At 36.7% G+C, this 24,158-nt stretch overlaps 1 protein-coding gene across 17 annotated transcripts in view; it reads right to left on the bottom strand.

Annotated features, from left to right (window-relative positions):
- The window catches only part of ATP2B2 (ATPase plasma membrane Ca2+ transporting 2), a 440,214-nt gene that overhangs the window by 273,252 nt on the left and 142,804 nt on the right, over positions 1-24,158 (bottom strand). For all 17 annotated transcript variants that reach the window (XR_011322006.1, XM_069769735.1, XM_069769737.1 and 14 more), the window contains one exon: positions 17,207-17,311. The gene's annotated coding sequence lies outside the window, so the exon portion shown is untranslated. The remainder of the gene's footprint in view (positions 1-17,206; positions 17,312-24,158) is intronic.

The raw sequence follows: 24,158 nt of genomic DNA, 5'->3' as shown, positions 1-24,158 counted from the left end.
AGAGCCAAGTAGCAATTACAGTTTCTTTCACCTTGGGAATTTTTAAATATTCCCCTCTTTATTTGGACTAACTTGTGTCATTCCTATTTCCAATACACTAAAAACTGTCTCAGGTTTGGGTTTGGTTTTTTTTTAGCCTGGACCAAGGCATATTTGCACAAAGTGTGCCTGAGCAATAGTACAAAACTAAAAATTAACTAGGAACATGCAACTTTGTACAGCCTACCATAAAATGCCACTAATGGTACAGCAATACTGCCTGAACCATGTCCTTTTTTGAAATCTACAGATGTTTGCTGGAGAATTGTACACGTTTCACCACAGCAAACCACACATTTACCACAGTAAAACCAAGTAAAAATACTAATGCAAGACTCTTTGCTAAAGCACAACTTGTTTCGAGGCAGAATTTCCCTCTGATCCTTCCTATTTTACTGTTCAGATATTGCTTTTGCCCAAGATATTGTCCTCCATTCTTTACTCCCAACTTGCATCTCTAAGTTTTATTGCACTATTGTGTTATTTGGCACATGAAGAATGAGGTTAAGTGGTAAATTATTACCTTATCTTTGCAAGATGAATTAGGCCTAGACACAAAGGTGCCAAAAGTAATTATCATATTAGATGAGGAATGGTAAGAATCACAAAGTTAACCTCTGCACAACTATTGCACGTAGAGCTGTATATTTGCTCAAGCTCGTGAAGTTTTTATACACTCAGGTTCCTCAGTCGTAAATGACAAATAAGCCTCGTCATCCACATTAATGTCTTTGTGAGAGTCACACTGCTCTGTTATCCAAGAACAATCTCATGACAGAGAAACTGTGTGAATCTGTTTCATTTAATTTTTCTGCTTGGATACAGGTTCTACAGGTTCCTTGCAATGCTGTTTTACAATGCAAACCATCAAGTATTTTAATTTTGAAGCTAAGTAGCTCTTTTACCCAGCAACAGTACCATAGAATGGAGCACACCCAAGCAGTTCTAACAACTGCCAGAGAGAGCAGTGCCACATCCTCCTCCTCAGGTGCAGGCTCCCCCTGCTGCCCATGTGTGACCACTGGAGCTTGTTTTGACCTCAGGAAGAGACATTTCAGAAAGCAGTTATCTATGGAAAACTTATTTCAGTCTTCCCTAAGCTCCATTTAAAAAAAGAAGCTTCTGCTCTTTTTCCTTCTGTAGCCAGCTCACTGCAGGACTAAATGCAAGAAAGAAGTGATTGTCAGGGAGAAGGAAATGGGATTCTTTGTGTACTTTTGTCAACAAATATTCCTTCATGGATCTTAATTTCAACTACAGGACATTACCACTGCCCAAGTGAAAGCATGCTGATAGCCAATCAGCTACAGGAAATAAGAAAATCTTGAATGGAAGCTAACTGATGCAAATCTCAGATTTGCAAATTTAAGATCACAAAGACACAAAACTTTTGATTTTGCTTTCTGCAACAATGACTTCTCTTAAAACAAAGAAACAAACAAAACCCCACAGGTTAGGGGAATTGAAGAACTGAAGCTTTTCCTTTTGTCATGGTTTAACCCCAGCCAGCAACCAGAGTACCACACTGCCACTTGCTCACTCCCCCCCTCTATGACAGTCAAAACCAGCACACCTTGTCATGCAAATGTAGTTGAAAGTGCATTAACCACAGAACATTCATAGGGTATTAAAACCACATGCTAAAATTACATGCAATCTTATGCTATGTTTGCTGTCCCTGGAAAGAATGGAGCACATCTACTATATAAGTAGTTCTTTTAACAAAATCAGCTACTGATCCCATTTTTTAAAGTTCAGATAGGCAGCTAGTGAGGAATGAAACTTCAAGCACTCCCACTAATCTAAGTGTTTCTCCTTCAACCTTAGCGTCAGCTTTATGTGGTTCATTGGCTTCTTCCACCCTAGAGCTGTGGCTTCCTTGCAGCCCAGGTTGGACTCAGATCAGCTCAAAGATGAGCAAGTGCAAGAGCTGGTGCAAGGCAGGACTGGGACCATGACTGCAAGAGAAGTTGAAACCAGAAAGGCCAATATCCAGGGTTTTTTATCAGCCGAAGCTGTGATGGAACAGCAGCCCACGTCAACCCCACCAGACCTTACAAACATAACATTGCTCAAGGTAAATAATTACCTTCCACAAAAAAGTAATTATTCCATCAATAATGATTCCTCACTGACCGCAGAGTTTCTCCAATTTCAAGCTATTAAACTCAGTTGTAATGTCCCAGTGGAGCACATCTATATGTAGTGCATATTTGCTGTGCAAATCAAACATAAATCACTTTTGCTCAGGAAACTATATGGTTTGCACAGGTGCCAAAAAGTGAGTTTCCATATCTCTCAGAAGTTATAGCCTCTTTTTCGAGTTAGCTGTCACACCTTTTTACTAATTTTTCCAACAATAGCAAATAAAAAATATATTGGGATAGTCTCAACTGTTAATGAAGTTATGTGCTCCCAGCCATTAATATGTTCCTCTCAGCACCTTTTATACCATGTATTTATAAGCACCACTTGGATCAGTAAAAAAAAAAAAAAAAAAAGTCAATTGCAAAATCTATAATAGTTCTCAACAGGGCTGCAAAACTGTTAAAAAGGTTCCCTAAATCCTATTTTTTAAATCCTTTTTTAAAATTGCTACATTAATATCAGCGATAGCGAAACAGTTTCCCAAAAGCCAAAGAAATGTCACACTGGTGTTTAAAAATCCAAACAGTTAAGAAGCAGTTAAGCTATTACACACATTTTTGGGAGGAGAAGCCAGCAGTACTGGAGGTGATGTGGCTGCTTTTCTAAGAGTAGCTGCTAAATTAACTCTATGCAGCAGACTTTCTCTGTTACAGAGGTGCCTGCACAGAGCCAAATTTCACTGCCCTGTCATGAGGGTCTTTGGACTGGGCAGGTCCTCCTGTCAGGTTAAAGCAAGAAGTTGACATTTGTATATTGTAGTCTAGTGTTGTGACTCACTTGTGGCTACTAAGATTTTTGACAGATTTGGGGTGTATCTCGCAGCCAGGCACCATAATCTTTCTGTGAATTCCGCTTTGCCCTGCCACTGAAGAGATTAGAGGCAAAGTATTCTCTGATGACAGGAGGAACGTAAGAGCCACTCTAAGCACAGAACAGCAAAAAGATGGATGAGCTTTTAAAGCTTCTCCTGCATTTGAGTTTGGGTTGTTCATAGTTAAACTGCTTTAAATTGAATTAAAGAATACTATGTATTATATACAGATATTGTAAAATACAAGACTGAGTAGCAGCCTGTACAAATTCCTAAACACCAAAATTAATCCGTCACCTTGCAAGGTCACTATCAACACCGGAGATAGTGATAGAGAGCAGCTCTGGAAAAATAATAGGTGATGGAAATCCAGAATGAGTAAATAAATCAACAGCTAAATATTGCTTTCTAGGAGATTATATTTTTGTTTAGATTATATTCTGCTATGTAAGATACCTTTTCAGTAGGGAACAAGGTCATGAATAATATTGCTCTACCCAACTAATAGTAAATAAAACACAGAAATTTAGCATAGTGGATAGAAAGAAATTTGCTAAATTTTTTTCTGTATCACTCACATAAAATAATGAAACTATATAAACACTTCCTCATATAACATTCCTCTGAGCGCATATCTTTTCTGATATGCATGTACCATTCTAAAAATATTTTCTGTTTTTCCCTTTAGCCATCAGCTGAAATTAATATCCCCTAATCCTTTCCAGGTATAAAATTAAAATCAGAAGAGAAATGCAATTTCAAGAGAGTCCCAACAGCCCTTCTGAAATCCGCTGTGCTGACAAACAGATGTCAAAAACACATTAGGAGATTTTTGACCTTTTGCTCTTTCAAATCAGTTGCAGTAAAGACATAGGTCATCTTGCAATAGGAGTTCTCCCCATAAGAGAGTTCGCATAAAGCATTAAGAATTTCTTCTAGGAGAATTTCCTTTTATTCCTGAATAAGAGTTAAAGCACTACTTTAGAAAAAGATAAGAAACACAAAAATGAAATTTTAAAGCTCTATTAGAAAGAGCTATTAAATCCTGGATTGCAGAATTATTCAAAATCTACAAATGGTATTGTGGTCAATAATGTCTCATCTATCAAAATTCACACAACACAACTCCCACACCAAATGATTTACAGTCTAATTTACAACAGACCCTTATAAGTTCATTTAACAAACAATTAGAGGTAGAAAAATAGCAGAATAATCCCTGTGAATATACTTAAGACATGGAAAGAATCACTGAGATCTCGTGGCAGAGTTCTTTTTCTTCAAATTAAGTTTGTGGGTGCTGGTCTCTTCTGTCAGGTGGCTGGAGATAGGACAAGAAGAAATGGCCTCAAGTTGGGGCAGAGGAGGTTTAGATTAGATATTAGGAAACATTTCTTTACTGAGAGGGTTGTCAGACATTGGAACAGGCTGCCCAGGGAAGTGGTTGAGTCACCATCCCTGGAGGTGTTCAAAAAGTGTGTAGACAAGGCACTTCAGGACATGGTTTAGTGGGCATGGATGATGGTTGGACTCAATGATCTTGAAGATCTTTTCCAACCTAAATGATTCTATGATTTTAAGTTGCTTTGGTTAGCTAACCTCCGTTTGATGGGGAATTAACAGGTGTGGTGTTTAATGAAATTCTATAAATACTGTGAATTACAACATTGACTTAGAACTTCATGGGACTGACACTGTAAACTTACTGGTAAGATTTCCTTCAATTCATGAAAGTATTATTAGAAGAAAAATCTCTCTCTTACAGCAATACATTACTTAGATATGAGCAACTCATTTTATTGCAGGTGATAACCACAAACTGCAGCTGTGCTATAATGCATAAGGACAAAATTGATCCTTCTTGAGACCAGTTCCTACTTTCCATACAGCAAACCTGAATACTTGTCCACTCTAATTTTAAAGACCGACTGAAAGACCAACCTTTGCAAATCAGGCTACTCTCTCTCACCATTCATCAGAGCGTCTCCAATTCTACCTGCACTATAAGAAGTCACGATACATGACTTCATATTTGGTAAAGATGACTTTGTAGTTTCCTTTTACATACTGCTCCACTGGTAAACAGAGGATTTAATTTTTTTAAGATAATCGATCAGGCATTTTTTTAAGTGGTACATTAAATTAAGAAATCAAATATACCAATATTGTAAGAAGAAAAAGTGCAGGAAATACATGGGAACTTATTTTCCCTAAATCCAAACTTTCTTTCATCCATTTATGCTGCATGTATATATATCATCATTCAAAAAGCAGGAGCACACCAAGTGTCACAGTCATTTTCCTCGTATGAAGACAAAGTTATTCCTTTCTCTGAGCACGCTTTCTCTTTGCTCACCTTTAAGCATTTTGTCAGGACACATATTACCTACAACAAACATGTCCTGAATGGAAGGAGAGCTGTGAAAAGAACCAGAACATAAGAAGTACTAAAGGAAAATACTTATGACAATATTTCTGCCAGACTTGGAACTACCATCTGCTCACAAAAAAAGTGAATATTCATAACTGACTGATCAAACTGTGCAAGCGTACCATCTCATTTACCTCACCAGGACTTTTGCCTGGATTGAGTTATATCTGCAGCCTATAAAGAAACAAGAAAAATAGGGCTGTAGAGCGATTACACTAAACCCTTAAAACTATATTATTCACAGTTGAGTGAAAAAGATAAACTGATTATTAAAATTGTATTTTTATACATTACTTCTTCGTACATTGAGAAATTCGAATTATTTCTCAGTAATCAACAAGGAACTAAATCCGGTGTAACAGAAGTTTCATTAAATTCATTCACTGTTCATTCAAAGCTGTAGTAAACTTTTTTCAATATACTACTTTATTTTGATTATATATGAGGAAAAGTGCATTGTAGTTTTAGGATTTTGTGTCTGTACTTTAAAAATAGCTGTCATGTTATTATCATAGTATTTTCTCTTCCTCATAATGTTGAATTTTACACACCACATAACAGACTAGCAGCAACTTCAAGCCAGTACCCACAGCAATAAAAATAAAACTACTGTTAATCAATGCAAAAGATTTACATTTTTTCCAAAATCACGTTTCATAAAAAGCCTAACTTCTCTCATTGGAAGGTTAACTTCTCTGATTATCTTTTTCCCAGAAACCTCACTCCATACAGCCCTCCTCCAAGAACACTAATGAAAGACCTGTCCTCTCCCTTTCTTCATCCTTCCAAACCAGTAAAAAAAATAAAAACCAAACAACAACCCGAACCACTTTTGAGAGCAGTTTCTTCTGCTTCAATGTGTGAGAACATATGCAGATCTTATCTTTTGCCTTGCTGCAGTTTTAATTTTATTTTAGCTGGTTTGGATCATTTTATCTTCAGGCGCTGCAAACATCTGTGGCTGAAAGCCAAGGGTGAGTTTTGATACTGCCCACAGAATTTCCTCCATTTCACAGTTAGCTGATCACCATTCACCACTCCTGAGCTCCTTCCTTGTTTTTCCCTACTGTATTTTTAAAGTATGTTCTTTCCAAATAAATCCAGATGACAGTCTCCTGTTCAAGTTTTATGGATTTTCATTTAAATAGGCAGGTGGAGGAGGTATATAAACTAGCATTTCCCCATTCATTTTATGTAAAGTCATATCTAAGATGATGCGTGCACCACCAAAATAGCTGTTCAAAATGAATCATTCATACCAGCTTCCAAATTCTTGTAACAGATAAGGATTGAACCACCATTGCAAAAACTTTGAGAATGTCTTATAATAAGAGAGAGCATTTCGTAAGCACAACGCAATGTGGGAATGCAAGGTAAGAAAAAAATCTAAATTATGCATTTTTAATTTATAGTATGAAAATAATCTATGGTTTACTAAAATTTGACTACAGAAGTAACAAAAGCCTTGTTACACACAAGATTTATGAAAAAAATGAAACACGCTCAAAAGGGTCAAGACTTCTATAGCAAAATCAAAGGATTAAAAGGAGACTCCAGATGGGAAAAGCTTCAGTTGTTTTCTAAGTTTTAAATCTTACTATACCTTAGCTGGTGATTAACTGTAATAGTGTATGTACAACAGGCACACGAACACCCGTGTGTATTTATATGCATGCATGTGCAAAAAACCCCCGGTGTTTTAAAGTTCATTAATATTCAAAATGCTTATGATGATTTGGGGGAGGATTTTCTGTTTCTGCCATTTTTCTTTCACATACATATTGCAATAAAATTATTTTTTCAGGTTTGCAGGGTGTCCTTTTCTCCTCCTTTCTCTTTTTCTTTTCTTTTTTAGCAGTGCATATTGTATTGAAATTAATTCAGAATCCATGAAGACAAGATAGAGAATTCTCTGATCCTTAATAATCTTGTGTCTTAACTACTGCAATCTCCTCTACTTTAGCCTTTGCAAATGCCAATTTGCTAACCTTTAATTCTGTCCTAAAATGCTAAAACAATTGTGCTGGCTCTTTACTTTGATTACATCAGGTGGATTTTTTTCCTTCTTTTCCTTTCTTTTCTTTCTTTCACAATCACATCAAACAACGCCTGACTATTACAGTCTTCCATGAGCTGTTAATCTGGAGCTATACATGCCTTTGTTCTGCAGTGATCTCCTTCACCGCCCAATTACCAGATTTTTCAACAACCATGAGCTAGTCTTATCTCTTCATAAAAGGCAATCCCACTAACCTGCAAAGTCCACCAACCAAGCTCTGTCAAATCTCTCTTCAAAATTCAGTGGTTCTCTGATGACTACAAATGATCCATTTCTGATCATTATAAACTCTGGTTCAGATGCAACTTCAGACTCACTCAGTCTCTCATGAACTGGTTACAGAAACAAGAAGCTACCTTCTTGCTAAAACTCTTTCCATAAAGAAAGGATCTGCTCCTAGCCCTTGTCAGAAACTATATATAACCATTTGCCTTTCCTAATTTTCAGGAAAGCTACTTCACGGTATTTGAAAAAAAAAAAAGCTTTTGAGAAAGCTAAGACTCAGCACCACCTTTAATCTCACCACCTTGCAAAGTATGTGCTTTATTTTCATTTCATCTCATCCATAAATAAGAAAGTAGAAATGCATGCACTCTTAAAAGAAAAGGGAGGAAAAATAAAAGAGCTTAGTTGTTGTAAGTTAAGTCTATGCCCATTGGGCACAGATTTCATTTCCATTTCCATGAAGTTTCTCAAGCAAGACTGACAGAGACGTTTACAGTGGTGAATCATGCTACTCCAGAAAGACCGTGTGCCATTTCTCTGGGGACCTGTGGGATGGTGGAAAGAGGAAGAATTCCTCAGTGGTGAGCTCGGGGGGTGGGGGGAGATGACACACACCACCAAAAAAAACCCAAACCAACCACCAAAAAAACGAAAATGAGCCCCACCTCATGAGAGTAGGGCCGGCATCTTGGAACAAAAGTAACTGGGAGAAGTGGGGGCAGGGAGGACCCATCAAGGTCATCCTTACAACTTTTTCCAGTAGTGCCATGGACTGTTTCATAAATAGCTTTCTGCTGCCTAATACAAGCAGTTCATAAAGACTAATATGGACGCACCTCCCTTCACATTGTCATTTATATCCCAGGGGCTAGGTTTGGTTAGGAAGAGTAAAGATAAAAGTATCAATAAAGAATATAAAAAATTATTCTTTGCTCTTTCTTTTATTAGGCATTACTCCTCAGCAGCCCTTTTTCCAGCAGCCTCACTGGCAAACATCAGATGAATTACTGCGTGCCAGACAGCAGCAGTTTTACCTACGATACCACTTCATCTCTGGTACATAGCTCACACCAGCTGCTCCAACAGAATTCGGCACAGAGAAACAAAACCATTTCTTCTCTTTCCTCCTACAGTTTTTAAGTTATACATCTGTAGTTGCCAAGTCCCTTTTTTGATGCTGGAAATCCAGTGCAATTTACATTTGCTTTCATATATAAGCATGCTTCTTTTTATCACACTCTAACATTTCCACGGTTTTTATCCTTGTTCCAGATGATGTTGATGGAGAAAAGAAACTACCCACTACAGATGAGGTGTTGGACAGCTGTTCCTGTGATTAAAAGTTGGGTTTTTTTTTAAAATTGAGTATGGAAAAGTCCATTTAATGGACAACAGCAAGATACATATTTGCATTTATAAAGCCAATAGTTGGTGTAATTTATAGTTCTCTTCCATTCTAATCTGAGCAGGAGGATTCACAGTATGTCACTTCCATGAAGATTTAATAGGGAGCGGTAAACCTCTGCTTACATTCTCATTTTTAAAGAGGTCCTTAAAAATATAATAGCTTCTAAAATAGAGATTTAAAGTTGCTGCAAATGACATTAAGAAAATGTTCACCAGATTCAGAATAAAAACTTGTGATCTATTCTATATTCTAACCCAATTCAGGTAAGTCACTCTGAACTGAGCCTTGGCATTTTCAGTGCTCTTTCACTTTCAGGGAAGGGAAGGGGAAAAAAAACCACCGCAAACCCAAAACAAAACAAACCCTAAAAAATCCAGTCTTCCACCACACTCCCTTGTGCTAAATTTAGTACCACTTCAGTACTGGTACCAGGAACAGGCACCAAGTGATTTGGGCCAATATAAACTAGAAGCAGCAATTTTTATATCTATCAGATGATTAAGTTTTGCAGGACAAGCAAATGATAAGTAAAAATTCCATAGCAGCTAATCAAAAACAAAATTTGAGGAAGCAGCAAAAAGCTCATAATGAAGAAATATATTCCACCACAGGTGGCAGGAAATTGTAGCTACTGATAACAAGTGTTATGGGGCTCAGGCAAAGAAAGAAAATCAGCACAAGCATGAAGGCAAAGTAGTGATAGCACCAAAGGAAAAAAGCCTCAGAGCACTCTCCAGAAATCTATCATGAGAATCAAATGAAAAGTAGTAAGTAATAAATTTGCATTTTCTGTAAGACCTTGCATTTAAACACATTCTTAAATATTTTGTGAGTTTAAGTAGCTGGCTGCAGACCATGTGTTGCTTGCATACATAAAAAACAAAGCATCACTTCACTCAGTGCTGAAGCACCGACATCTGCAGAGAGAGATTACTGCGAAATCTGAAATGAGCCCTAAGAATAAGTCACTCGGTCCATCCAAACAGACAGTGCCAATGATTGAGAATCCAAAAAATTCAAAACCTGTGTCTCAGAATACTACAGAGACAAGTAAGGAACAAAGATGTGAGGAGCCCGAAGTCAGGGCCCAGCCCGAGGCACAGTGTGGCCAAATGACTGGGGGAAAGTAGCAAGAGAGGTCTCATCTTGGATCAGTCACAAACTCTTCTCCAGTTTCATTTGCTTTTCTGAAAGACTCTGCGGCCTGGGGAGAGATGTAGGAAGTGCAGTGGGTTACACAACTCTGCAAAAGCTGGAAAGTACCAAATACCCATTCTAGAAAGGCATTAATATTACTGGCTTAGATGAACTCTCCAGGGGAAAAATGGATAGGATTGCAATAGAAGATGATTGGATCATCAACTGAAAGCAAACAGAGAATTTACCTACTTTGTTGATGTAAGAGTACACAATTCTGTGAAGTCAATGGAACTCTAACAGCCATGGGTAACAGCAGGCAAAACACTTAAAATTTAAAGCAGCTAAACAAGGTCCACAAGCAAAATATACATTCTCATAATAATAAGGAAAAAAGGGAACTTGTATTTTGTCTAAAAAGAGCTAAGCCTGATCTCAGCAAGGAGCTACACTTGCAGGGGAAATTGAAAAAGAGGGGAGAAGAGCACCAAAGTAACTGAGAAGATTTTCCAGCACCCAGGAAAGCAGTAAAACAAAATCAGCTGGGAAAAAAAAAAAACCAAAACAAAAAAACAACAATCCAGGCTCTGTTGGATATATTCAGTTCACAGTTTCTCCCTGAAAAGGAGAAATTTAACACAGGAATCAGGGAGAAAGTGGAGGAATCAGCAAAGCAGGCTCAGGTGGGGTCATGAAAGGAAACCTTCACTTTTCCATGGGATCAAAAGACTTAAACTATGCAAAAAGCAAATGCTTCTCTTTCCCTTTAAGGGATAAATTTGTATAATGTAGTATGCTATAAGTGTCAAGCAAGATTTGGCACATAGCCTTTGAAATACAGTGAATAAAGACAAATGTTAACACATCTCCTTTGTGAGATTTAGTTTCTACGTATTAGCATTTGAATTGTACTCAGCACTCTGTGGTGTCACATTAAGAAAATACACATTTGTATGCTTTGTATTAGGAGAAACCAGCAGAAAAGCATTAATCTGGGCTCTGAGAAGTCTAGGAAGAGAGAGAAGCCAGTAAAAATCCAGTAGCATACCTACAAAATCTGTACCATAAAACAGCCTGCCAAGAAAAAAACCTAAAGCAACAAATAGCAGACACGAATTTCACATTCATGGAGGGCATCTGTTAATTGATTGCAAGCAATTTCTGGGTATTATCAAGGATTGTTTCAAAGGGAACAGAAATTTGTCATTTGCAGCTACTCTCCGGAGCATGTTATCTTTACTCAGAGAAGGAAAATATGCTAAACAGCACCTGTAAGAAGCTCCTGTTATGCCATACAGAGATAGCCAGTGAACAAATTTCTGAACAAATGTTTTTTCTCAGTGACATTACTGAGCAATGCACTATACAAAGGCCTCTCAGAACATACAACTAACCATTTAATTTTGGTCAAATGCCAAACCTCAAAGCAGCTACTTTAGTGACATCGCAGCAAATCCAGTATATAAAGAGGAAAGACAAAATTAAAATTATCCCCAGCATGTAAAACTAAAATATATTATTGACAAAACAATTATAAAATAAATATTAAAAAAATAATTTCAATTCTTGCTATACAGTTTTTACCTTTTTAATAATATTCAACATTTCCAAAATAATTTTAAATCAGAAAAGTATATCAAAAGTAATAAGGAAGAAAAAAATAATTACATCAGTAATACAGTATTAAAATATGATTTAAAAAAAAAATTAAAATCTTTCATTTGTGTCCTAATCTATAAAAAATTCCATGGAAACTTAATTTCCCTGACATGCCAGGAACTACGCTGCCTAGCTCACACAGCCGTACAGAAGTCAAATCATTAGATTAGGGCCAGGCTGTCATTTATATTCAAAGTTAGTAATGACAGCTACTGAGTAATTAGTCCCCTTTTCTCCAGTCACTTGAGCATTTACTGAAGTCTCACCTGATTATTCACTCTTCCTAACCTTACTCCATTTCTTAAAACCATCTGGAGCACAAACACCCACTGTACTCTTTATCAAAAGATAAAAATGGCATACATACTGTATAGAAAGGAAAATCAGCTACTTGAACTGAAGGGGTTTGTGATTTTTCAACAGCTAGTTCACACCAAGACAGATGAGAAATATTTAAACCACGGGCTGACAGTCAATAATAAAAAAAATAAACTGACTTTATATATTAACTTCCTGTTTAATACATTTGAATCTAATGAATGACTTGGACAGCACACACAACACATAGAATTCAGCAGCAATACATTCAGTTTTTTCTGTTAAAAAAAAAAATCCTTAATTTTATTCCATTAAAATACCATAAACTTTTTTGGCTTTTTTTGTTTCCACATTGTATTTTAATATGTTGCCCAGGAGAGTCATTATACCATGATGTTTAGTCAACAGAATACATGGAAACAGGTTTGCACAGACATGCTAGATAACTTCTCAGGGCCATGGTTTCCATCACCTATCAAATAGAGATAACAATGCATACTTTTTCTAATGCACTTCAAGGTTTACTGATGAGAAGTCCTATGCAAGAGCTAGATATTATCTACCATTACCCTCTCACTGAATATAGTTATGTTGTAATATTACCATTACTGACCTCATAAAATAACATAAAATTGACATTAAGTAGCAATTGTATGATTAGAAAATGTCAGTAACATCAGATAGTAAAAAAGATTATTTAATTAAAGGAAGTTTGATTTTCAAAGAGTTCAGACATATTCACAGATACCTATATTTTTAATTTAGTTGTGCAAAAAAAGATTACTGTACAGGTAATTGTAGATACAGACGTACTCTACTTCTGCACAACTTTTCTGAATTAATAACATGTTCACATCTAACAAGTGAAAGAAAATGGAACCTACTCTTCTTCCCCTTCAAAACATAGGGGACAAACCCAGGAAAAGTAACACAGAAATGGATAGATGGGACTGTCTCTGACATCAAACCTATAAACCAAATTTTGTTGACATATAGGCAATCGTTTGGGATGAGCTGATGTATAATTAGTGCGCACCATAGCTGTGCTGAGAGTTGTCATGAAGTGAGACTAGTAATCCCATGCTTTGCTGTTACAGCTATTTTCCTCCAATGTAGATGGAAGAAGTTGCAAGAGAATAGTTTGCCAAAGGTCATCGTAACTATCTGAAAAGCCAAAAGTTTCAGTGGCTTCACTAGTGCCCTGCATTTACAGGCAAGACTGTGGCTGCATCTGGTGCTGAAGCTGAAGCCATTTCTTCAGCTTCTTCATTCTCAGTTACAACTGATACTTAATTTTTGAGTAGTACAGAAATAAAATAGCAGCCCAAAGTATCTTCCTTAATAACTTAGATAAACCACAAGAATGATAAAACAAAACTCTGAAGGATTTAATATGGGAATATCTTTAGGAGAGGACGATAGTTGCAGTTACCTTTGTGAAGAAATAATCCTTATGTGCTCCCGGCCTCACCTGACAAAATCCCACAGTCAAAGTAGTGGTACCCCCCGTTCAATGTATTGACCTGGTTTCGGCTGGGATAGAGTCAATTCTCCTTCTAGTAGCTGGTACAGTGCTGTGGTTTGGGTTCAGTAGGAGAAGAATGTTGATAACACACTGATGTTTTCAGTTGTTGCTGAGTAGCATTTAGACCAAGTCAAGGATTTTTCAACTTCTCATGCCCAGCCAGCAAGAAGGCTGGAGGGGCACAAGAAGCTGGGAGGGGACACAGCCAGGGCAGCTGACCCAAAACGGCCAAAGGGGTGTTCCATACCATGTGATGTCATGCCCAGTATATAAACTGGGGGGAGTTGGCCTGGGGTGCGGATCGCTGCTCGGGAATTAACTGGGCATCGGTCAGTGAGTGGTGAGTGATTGCACTGTGCATCACTTGTTTTGTATATTCCAATTTTTATTATTATAATAATTATTATTTTCTTCCCTTCTGTCCTATTAAACTGTTCTTATCTCAACCCACAAGTTTTACTTTTTCTTCCCAATCCCCCCCACCCAGTGGGATGTGGGAGAGAAAGTGAGCGAGCGGCTGCGTGGTGCTTAGTTGCAGGCTGGGGTTAAACCACAACAGTTATCTAAAGCCTGTGTTAAGACCTAACCAGAACAGAAGCCTTGTGGTCATCGGTGGAAACAAGCAACATCTTATGTAAATGCAATCTCAATTTTGGTTCGAAGGCAAGTTAAACAATGAAATCCAGGGATAGTTAGATATACCTTATAGTTAGACTCTTAGTCCATTATACCTTTCTAGAACAGTATTTGAGAGGCTAAAGGCAGAGCGTTCTTTAGGAAGGTTTGTTTAGAGGTTTTGCATTTTTTTATTTTTACAAGCATACTAAATTATGTGATTGTGCCCGGCAGCTTGCCTTCCACAACAGAAATGAAAATTATTGTGTATTATATTAAGAAATAGAGAAAATGATGGTATTTAAAACTCTTCGTATTTCTTTGCAAAAGAAGTACAAAAACCTTGGGGAGGCTTTTTTTTTTTTTTTTTTAATAGCTGAATGACTAAGAAAGTTCCCTCTCTAGTAAGTCTGTCAGCTTTTCAGTCTCTTACAGACATTTCAATGTCTGACAAATAGATTATAGACTACTTGTTCTAAGAGTTTTTGAAAAAAATGAAGCTTGAATCTCCAGTATTTTGAAAGACAAGAGCAATATTTGGTCTGCACAGCTTATAGCACCTATTAAAACCTTCATTAAAGCAACAGTGCCAAACTACTGCAGTCAAAAACTGATGTCAGTAAGAAGTAATGCTTAACACACTGCAGTAACCTGATGTTACAGTTACCCATATGGTCATTATGGCCATGTTTTCATTCTGCTCTATATTGAAAAAATATAGGCACTAAGCAGAACATTTTAATATAAGTTAGATTAGTTTTAGTTAAAAGAGCCTATCAAACATTTACACGTAGGTGAGAACTATAGGTACACTTATCACCCTAGTGGAAATTCATCTGGAAGTTATTAGTGACAAAAAAGAGCAAATCCTTGAATAATTTCTATCCACATTACATTACATGATATTTTGAATACATTAAAGTTGTGCAAGTGCCATTTTGTAGAATATAATACTTTTTATAAATTTCATAATACAACAGTTACTTTCATCTTCTTAACATACAGTATAAAAGCAAATGAATAATCTAAAACAAGTTCATACAGTCTTCTTCACAGCAGCTATACAGAACTTAAAGCTATATGCTATGAAAAGCTTCCTTAATTACTCATAGAAAACTTGCAAAGCTGTTTTATCAGTGCAGTTGTTATTAATTTCTTTGTGTTTTTCACATCAAGTTTTGTCTTCTTTCTTCTGCACGTGTCATAGGAGAGGAAGTGAACAGAAAAAGACACCCAATATGATAGGGCACTCTTGTAAAGTTTCTGTTTCCTATGTTTACTTGTTAAAAAAAGAGCAAGTGTGATCCTTTTTCTTTCCTAGTAACATGCTACCAAATCTTATTACCATACTGGGAATATAATTATTGCTGTCATAAAGCAAATTTGCTCAGACATCTTCTTGTAATCATAAAAATCAAAAGTAATCTTATACTTTGCTGTACAAAACTCTATTTAAGAGTAAATACTTATTAATTTTTCTTTATTGGTTCTACTACTTTGAAAGCCCAACACTTAATTTAGTAGGTAGTGAGTGCTGTTTCCCCTTTTTCTATAACAGTTTGAATATTATACCTCATTTTCCCTTCTTGGTTAATGAACTTTCAGTAACAAGAGATGTAATATATGAAAATACAGATTGTACATTTATTGTATCACCACTTACAAGTCACTAGAACCACTTAGTTTTCAACAGAAAATCGAGAATAAATATCAGCTTTTTCCTTTCACTTAAAAAAATAACGGAATCTTCATACGTTCAGAGCAAGTAGAGCAACTTCATTTTAACATGGTTACAAAGTTCAGCCAATCCAAGCTGCCTGACTTCTAGTGCAGTTATGACTAAAGAAATGCTTGAAATAATCTGGTGCTGCCCTGTACCTGATAGCGTTACTTGGATTCCTGCTAGTCTAAGTGGAACATAATGTAAATTTATTGCCTCCAATATTTAACAATTGAAAAAACCCCACCACCTAATTACAGAAATGAAAAAGTCTCATCACTGTTAAGGCAGAACATTTTCACAGAAATGGAAAAGGAAAAGATTCATACAACATATAGCATGATGATGTACATATCAGCACTTCACCTGTATCTAACAGTTTAATTTTATTAGGTTTTAGCTTATAATATTAAAAAAAAAGTTAAGCCACTTAATGTTACTGTTGGAACTTTCATTTATGCATTCCCACCCTTGGGTTACAGACTATAAGGCTGATACTTTATCTGTGCAATTTTATTTTGCAATTAAAATTAAGGGTATATCTCACAAAGAAAAAATGTATAATTGTGGAAAAATCCTGTCTAAATCAAGTACAGAGGAAGCATTATTTAGTCCAAAATCTTGCAGTCCCAGGGGGTGGGAGAGAATCTAGAGTTCTGCTAGAGCTACCTGTTTGTATAGGTATCATTAAGTGGCACTGCAGTCTCCTCCTGCATTTACTTTACAGTCTCTGCTCTGGGTTTCAGCACTGGCCCTTACATAATCCATTATCAATGCAGTCTAAAACACACATTTGTCACACTCACTAATCCCACACTTAATACAACACAATGTAAAGAGAAAGCAGATTGATCTTTCAAACTAAGGGAAGCTCTCCTTAAGTGATGTGAAACCACAAGTAGCATTGTTATGTGGAAGAAACCTCTGATTAGTAGTATGGTAAAGCAAGCAGAGCACTTCTATTTCCTTGGCTGGTGTCACTAAGCCAAAAATCAAGATCTTGTTTATCAATAAGAGTTGAATTCCTCAGGAATTTTATATTTTCTAGGATTTCTATTAAGTTACAACAGTTGTTTTTTAATTTTGGGGAGAAAAAGAAAAAACAACATACAGTGCTGTCGTCTTGTAAAAATGAATGAGTGCTTCATAAACAGGGTTCCAAGTCACATAACCAGCTGGGTCTTTTTGTGTTGGTTAATCAATCTTGATCTCAAAACTGGAAGAAAGAAAAGAGATAATTAGATTTGACAAACCCCAGAGAATTAAGCAAATTAATAGAACAAACAAGGATTGATCTAAAGGATACCCCACAGGAGAAACAGATCCAAGAGCAAACATTCAGTGTCTTAAAGAGTTAGAGGCATTTTGCAGTAAAATAATGTGATTTAAAAGTTCTAACTCTGTGGCCAAAGATCTATATTAATAGCTCGGAATGATGAGTCTCAGTCTCAACAATCTCTCGCACTTGTCCATTTATCAGTGCTCTAGCCCTCTGGCCTCTCATATATGTAAATAACTGGTATTTTTAATGCACACAGTCCTTTGGAGACTTTCAACTGGTTGCAAATCCCATCGTCTTTAAAAATAGCTAGCACCCTGAAGAAGGTAAGTCTAAACCTTCAGCACTTCAAGCTGCTCCAGAACAGCTACTCAACATTATTAATATTCAGTACTAACAGGACAAATACAGAATGTTAACGAGGAGGGGGGGGGGGTGAAGGGCTGAAAGTGGGAAGGGGAAGGCTGAGGCCAAGACACAGATAAGAACGAGAAGGCAGACAGCAAACAAAATGGACAGTGCTCATCGTGTTGGCTTTGGTATCTGCTGCTCTGCCTCCTATCAGAGAGGGCAGGAGGACAGAAAACGCAGAACAATGTTTTGTTTGTGCTGTATGCGATCGTACGGGAGAGCCACTGCAGAGGATGACAGGCTGTCTGCAGGCTGCTACAGCTGGGGGGGCAATGTACAGCTGGTGGGGGGTTGTGTGTGTCTGTGTGAGAGAGAAAGACAGACAGAGAGGGAGGACGGCAGAGGGGAGAGAGATTCCCTTGGTTTTCCTTGCGTGACATTAGAACCTGCAAGTGAATAACTGAGAGGTCTTACGGTCAACATAATGATGTCATCATGAATAAATGACATTATTATGAAAGAAGTCAGAGATACTCAAGAAGGCATACTGATCTAAGAGGCAGCAGTTCTGTAAGCAGGAGAGCTTGTGCTGGATGCAAGTGTTCCATGTGCAAACACATCAACACTATACCATAAAGACAGACAAAAAGAAATACAATTTCACATTTTTACATTAAAAGGGAACTACTGTGCTCCAGTATGATGACATTTTTGACCTAAGTCACAGAATTTTACTCAGTTACTCTTGTGTCAAACAACAGCATATGGTACAGCCGGAGGCGATCTTGGTAGAGAAAACATCCACTTCTGACTTAAAACTTCCAGTTAATGATCAGTTCATCCTACCCCTCAGTAAATCAGGTTTGGATTCAGCTTGCAAAAACAGGATTGTTTAATGCCCTTTGAACACTATGTGAAAACATCTTTTATTATAAATGAGGGTTTCCCCACACTGACACCAGTAAGACCACATCTGCTTCATCTTGGATTAACATAAAGGAGCGAGTTCCCCCAGTGGTCCAGCCACTAGGATTTTAAAGATGCCAGGTCTGGCACATCATTGAATTCAGTCTCCACCTTATGCCCAAATGAAAACTTAAACTATCCAAATACATTTGAGTTCCATATTCCTTGGATTTGTAGTACTTGTTTTATGGATATCAACATCCCTTAAATGTTCTTACCATAATTTAGGTAAATTCAGTTTGCATAATTTTATCTGGGAATTTCAGGACATGGACACCATTCCTTTTTAAACTACACCTCAAATGTATTTTGAAGATTAATGTGCCATTACTCAGTGTTCCAGGACCAGACAATATTTCTAGACTTTCTTCTCTCATGTCTGTAGAAATCGGAGTGGAGAGGAAAACAAATATTTAATGCAAAAACACGTACAACCTTACACTGCACCTAACATGGGACACTGACACAATAAAGGAATAACACGCTGAACTTGTACACTAAAAACCAAGAACCTACTTATAATCCAGTCTTAAATTCTGCTCTTAAGATCTTGCCTACAAAAGTAAATATGACTCTTGGAACAGGTTTCTAACCAAACTTTTATTGCCAGAATATACCACCAGGTGGCAAGATTGCAAAATAAAGATAGATAGATGGATAGATATTAGAAAAAAAAAAATCATTGTTATAACGCATTCAGTCAGTGCTGTTTCAAGGACCCCTTGCTGGGACATGATGACTGTTTTGTGAAGACTTGGGTAAGTACTTAAAATGTCACCACATGGGTCTGTGAAATAAAGTATTTTAACATTTCTTCATCACTCTTCATATAGTCAATTCACACACAATTACAACAGTTAAATGCAACACAAAATTTCTAGTAGATGAAACAAACAGAAATTGTGACCACCACCTTGGCCTTCCTACCATTTTCCTTCTGCTTCCTCTTTCTCTGATACCTGTTTTACTCTTTTTGAAAGAGCCTAAAACCTTGGAAGACTGCAGGGAACCACATATTTACATGGGAATACAACTAAACAAAGATGGCTAATAAAATTATTTTGCAAAGGGACAGGAAAGACTTTCAACAAAGTATAGTTACAATCAATCAGGTAATTTTATTTCAATATATTTTAATTTCTCATGTTATACCTCAATTATCTATAACGCAAGACACAGGACAGCTGCTTCTAAGATCTACCATACCAGCAGTAAATGTGTGCTATGGACATACTGTCCTGGTTTCAGCTGGGATAGAGTTAACTGTCTTAAGACACAAAACCAATGATTCTAGAAATAATTTAGAGACTTTTTCCTTCCATTTGTAGTAAGGCACCTGCTTAATAACATACAGCTACACTTCACAACTGTTTAAAATATTGTCGTTATCCCTTGAGCTAGAAGAAATTAGGTAGGTGTAAAATAATCAGAATGTCAAGCACATTAAATGTCAAGCATAAATAAGAACCAAAATTGGAATCTCTCAAACATGCTAGTACTCCCACAGTTGGGCAAAAAGTGTTAACTTCAGTAACTACCACCATTTGGGACTTGTGTTATTGTACAAAACACATAAAATTTTTTGCCTTAATGGCATCTAATAGTTTGAAATCTGATTTGGCATTAGAAAGTAAAAGTAAACGTTATCCAAATCATCAAGAAAACTTCCTGCCCCAAAACAGATTTTTAAGGACTCTTCAATTCAAACACTTCAGGGTATTGGAAACAAACAAACTATATATATGTATACATATATATATATATATATATATAAATAAAACATATATATATATATATAAAACCAAACCCCAAACACTTTGCAGGAGAAAAAGGAAGGGATGAGTAATACATGAGCCTGTACTACATGGAAAGGCACCAAAAGTATAACCTGTAAAATAAACTGCCAAGTTATAAAATGTTTCTTCACCCATTAAAACAAAATAGCTTGTTCAATCAATTTTTAATTCCAGAATTCAATCACCATCAAAATTAAAATCAAGCATTCTTTCCCCAGAGAATATATACTAACTAAATATTTTAAAGTGAAGATATCTAAAATCTAAATTAGATTGGAAACTCTTTCAAGAAGGGATTTTCTTTCAACTAAGTTCATACCATACTAGCAAAGCATAGTCTGAAACTGTGGTTAACTAAAAGTAAAGCATTGAAAAAATATATAAAAGAACACAATGCACATTATGCTATGATTAGGTAGTAACACCTATTACTAGGTGTTTGATGAAAATCACTCAAATATATATTTTTTGTCTATAATGAGCTTCTCCTTTATTTTTCACGTTTCCTTCTACATTACCTATTTAATTTTTTATTTGAACTGCATGACAAAAGTAGCCTTACAGGACATTCAGTACTTGGGAAAGGCTCTACTTAAAAGGTTTCAACTGAGAAATTCCCTGAAGAGTCTGTGGCATTGGACAAGCCATGATCCCATCACAGGGAGGTTTACATGGCAAGAATATGTCACAAAATATTGAGGTATTTAGGTATTCATGTGGAAGAGATTCATACCCTTGGACAGAGGCAGAATGGAAACTTTTCTCATCTCTGCTCATTCCAACTCTACTTATCCCCTTTCCTTTCAACCACGGGCACTCTTCTGGGAAGAGCAATAACAGAATCAATTGATTGACAAATGGATCAAGAGAAATTGGACTGAGGTCACCATATCACTTTGCCTCAGCCGTATGAAACCGTCAGCCAGTAGTAATAAGGAAATTGATTTCATTTGATGTAATCAAGCATCAAGGTTAAAATACCTCCACATAATCATGTCCTAGCTGTGCACAGAGTAAGAGAAGCAAAAAAATTCAGTAGAGTTGAAACGAGTTTTCCTTTAAAGTTACAGAAAACATCTAACATGCCATACCTCTACTGCCATATATTTTTCTGTATTTCAGGATTTTTAAAAACTCTCAAAAACCTACACAGAACCCTATACAATTCTACAATCAATTTATAGAATTAGGGCAACAAGTATTTACTACCCCGGATTAAGAAATAAAGGCTCTGTTGACGGTTTAGCACTTGCTAACATGCCGTTTCCTTTCATTCAACAGTGCTATGATTACCATGCCAACCCAAATCTATACTTTGAATACAAAACTAACAAGAAAGCACTAAGTATAAAGGTATTAATAACTGGAGTTAAAATTACATTAAAGGATTTGTTGGCTTTCTTCTTTGCCTAATGAAATAGTAAGAAATATATAAAACCAAAAATTATATATGTAAAATGAGCCAATGCCATATAGCTGAGCACTTATTCTTAAGGTCTTCATAAAAATAACATATTTCCTCTTCCTAGAGAGTACCGTGAACCAGACCCAGACTCAGACAATTTAAGTATGTGTTCATATTTAAAAAAAACACCTTAAAATCCTCTTCAGTGTTCAAGAACACTCTCTAAAGCACTTACTCTATAAAAAGAAATCTTACTGAGAGAGTACATACACCTGATTTTTTTCAGGAAACCAAACAAAAATAACAAGAGTGCCACCTATCCTTCATTATGAATAACAGAACTTCCCATGGACTGACCTTGCTGTTAAAAATCCTTTACAATAAAACCTGACAGTTAAGAACATATAAACCTCTCGATCTGGGCAGAAACTTCGTTAAAAAATAAAATAGAAAGGAGTGTTGCATGTAAAAGCAGGATGAAAAAGAAATAGAGGAGGAAGATTGGGGGTGGGGGTGGGGCGGAAATCTGTTAGGTATCAAGAGCATAAAATCCCAAAGATTAAAACCCACCAAAACTAAAGATATTTTAAATCTTACAGCCACATTTTGGGCTTCAGTAATGGTTTTATAAAAATAGATTTGTGTGTAACATGCAACTAGCAAACTTGGTCTAAAACAATCTGCTGTACACAAGCAGCAACTGCCAATTAATAGGCAAAAGGAAAGATTCTTCCAGTGCAGACAGACTGGAGCAGCAGAGCGGGGGTGGTGGTGGTGCGGTTCATTTTCATTTTCTTAAGATTATAGTGGATATCCGAGTAATGCAGACTAGTAATCTTGACACCTTTAGCATGAAAATGAGAAGAAGTTATTAAATCTAGAAATAAACACATAGATAAACACCTTTTATTAAGGAGGGAAGTCAGTCTTTGGGTTTTTTGTAAAGGGAAGTTACACTTCACAAATCTGCTGCATGCACGTGCATGAGGAAATCAGCTGGATCTATATATTTGGATGTCTTAAAATCCAATAGATATCCATAGGCTTTCAAAAACACCTTCCGTGAAGAGAGTTATATGAAAATTAAGCCAGTACAAGGTAATACACAAGGCCTTTGCTTTTAGGAAAAATCTGGTTAAAAGATGGGAACCAGAGCGGGAGTAAGTGCTCAGTTCTCTGACCCACAGCAGGTCGTCAGCAGAGCTCTTCAGGGAGCCGTGCCGTGACCTGGAGGCTCTGCATATTCGCAGATTAGCCAAAAAGGGAGCAGGCAGCAACATGGCAAAGCCAAAGCAAGATGCAAAGTTATTCATGCTAAAATGATGAGGGCTAACCATGAAGAAGTGTGAAAAGACCTTTCAAGACTGCGTAACTGGACATTAAAGTGTCAGATGAATTTCAACACAGGTACCCCTGACACAATGCACAGATGAAAAACAATCCTAACATTATTGCTCAAATGGATAACCTCTGAGCTAATAATTTCCATACAGAAGCGAGGTTTGGGGATGACTATAGATAGTTGACCTTACCAGGGACAACATCCCCTACATTTTCACATGCAGAACCTTAGGACACAACAACACATAGCAGAAAACACTCATCTGTGTACCCTTACACAGCAATCACCATTGCCTGTTAAATGGATGGAAATCCCTTGATGGTGAAGCAGTATTTTTTAAATCAAGTGGACAGCCAATGCTGACTCCTAAACAATTAACCACACTAAATTTCCAAGAAGATTGAAGTGTGAGACACCAAGCACCAGCAAGCATTGCTCACCAAGCAGATCTGCTATGGAGAGATGATTTACAGGGTAAAAAAAATGCAGTGTCATGTTGGAAGGTCATGGAGATTACTTCAAACCTGTCAGAATGCACAATTTTAGCCCCCTCCAAAGTAATGCCCTTCTAATGCAACTGTTTTACTGCAGGAAAAAGGTGGGAAGCAGTCCAAATGAGTATTGCAACCTCTCCCATGAACAAGATGTGAACTCAAAAAAAGATTGGTACATATCAAGTTCCTCAGAAGAAGCTCCACAGGGAAGAGTCCCTATGGATTGATTTATAGAAATAGAGAATGATAATTTATCTATTGATGGAGTTTTGCTCTAGGGGTTTATATAACATCAGCAAAGTCCCTAAGTGTAATTACAGCTATATACTCAATCAGGGACTACATAGTATTTCACTCTCGCTCAGCTCTGTTTGGAATCACATCCAAGACATTTAAAACTGTACTCCAGTTATGGCATTAAAAAAATCTG

This window comes from Haliaeetus albicilla, chromosome 24 (assembly GCF_947461875.1).
Source record: "Haliaeetus albicilla chromosome 24, bHalAlb1.1, whole genome shotgun sequence".
In the NCBI taxonomy this organism is placed as follows: Eukaryota; Metazoa; Chordata; class Aves; order Accipitriformes; family Accipitridae; genus Haliaeetus; species Haliaeetus albicilla.
Note: the sequence above shows the minus strand (reverse complement) of the source record. Positions and strands in the feature narration are given on the sequence as shown.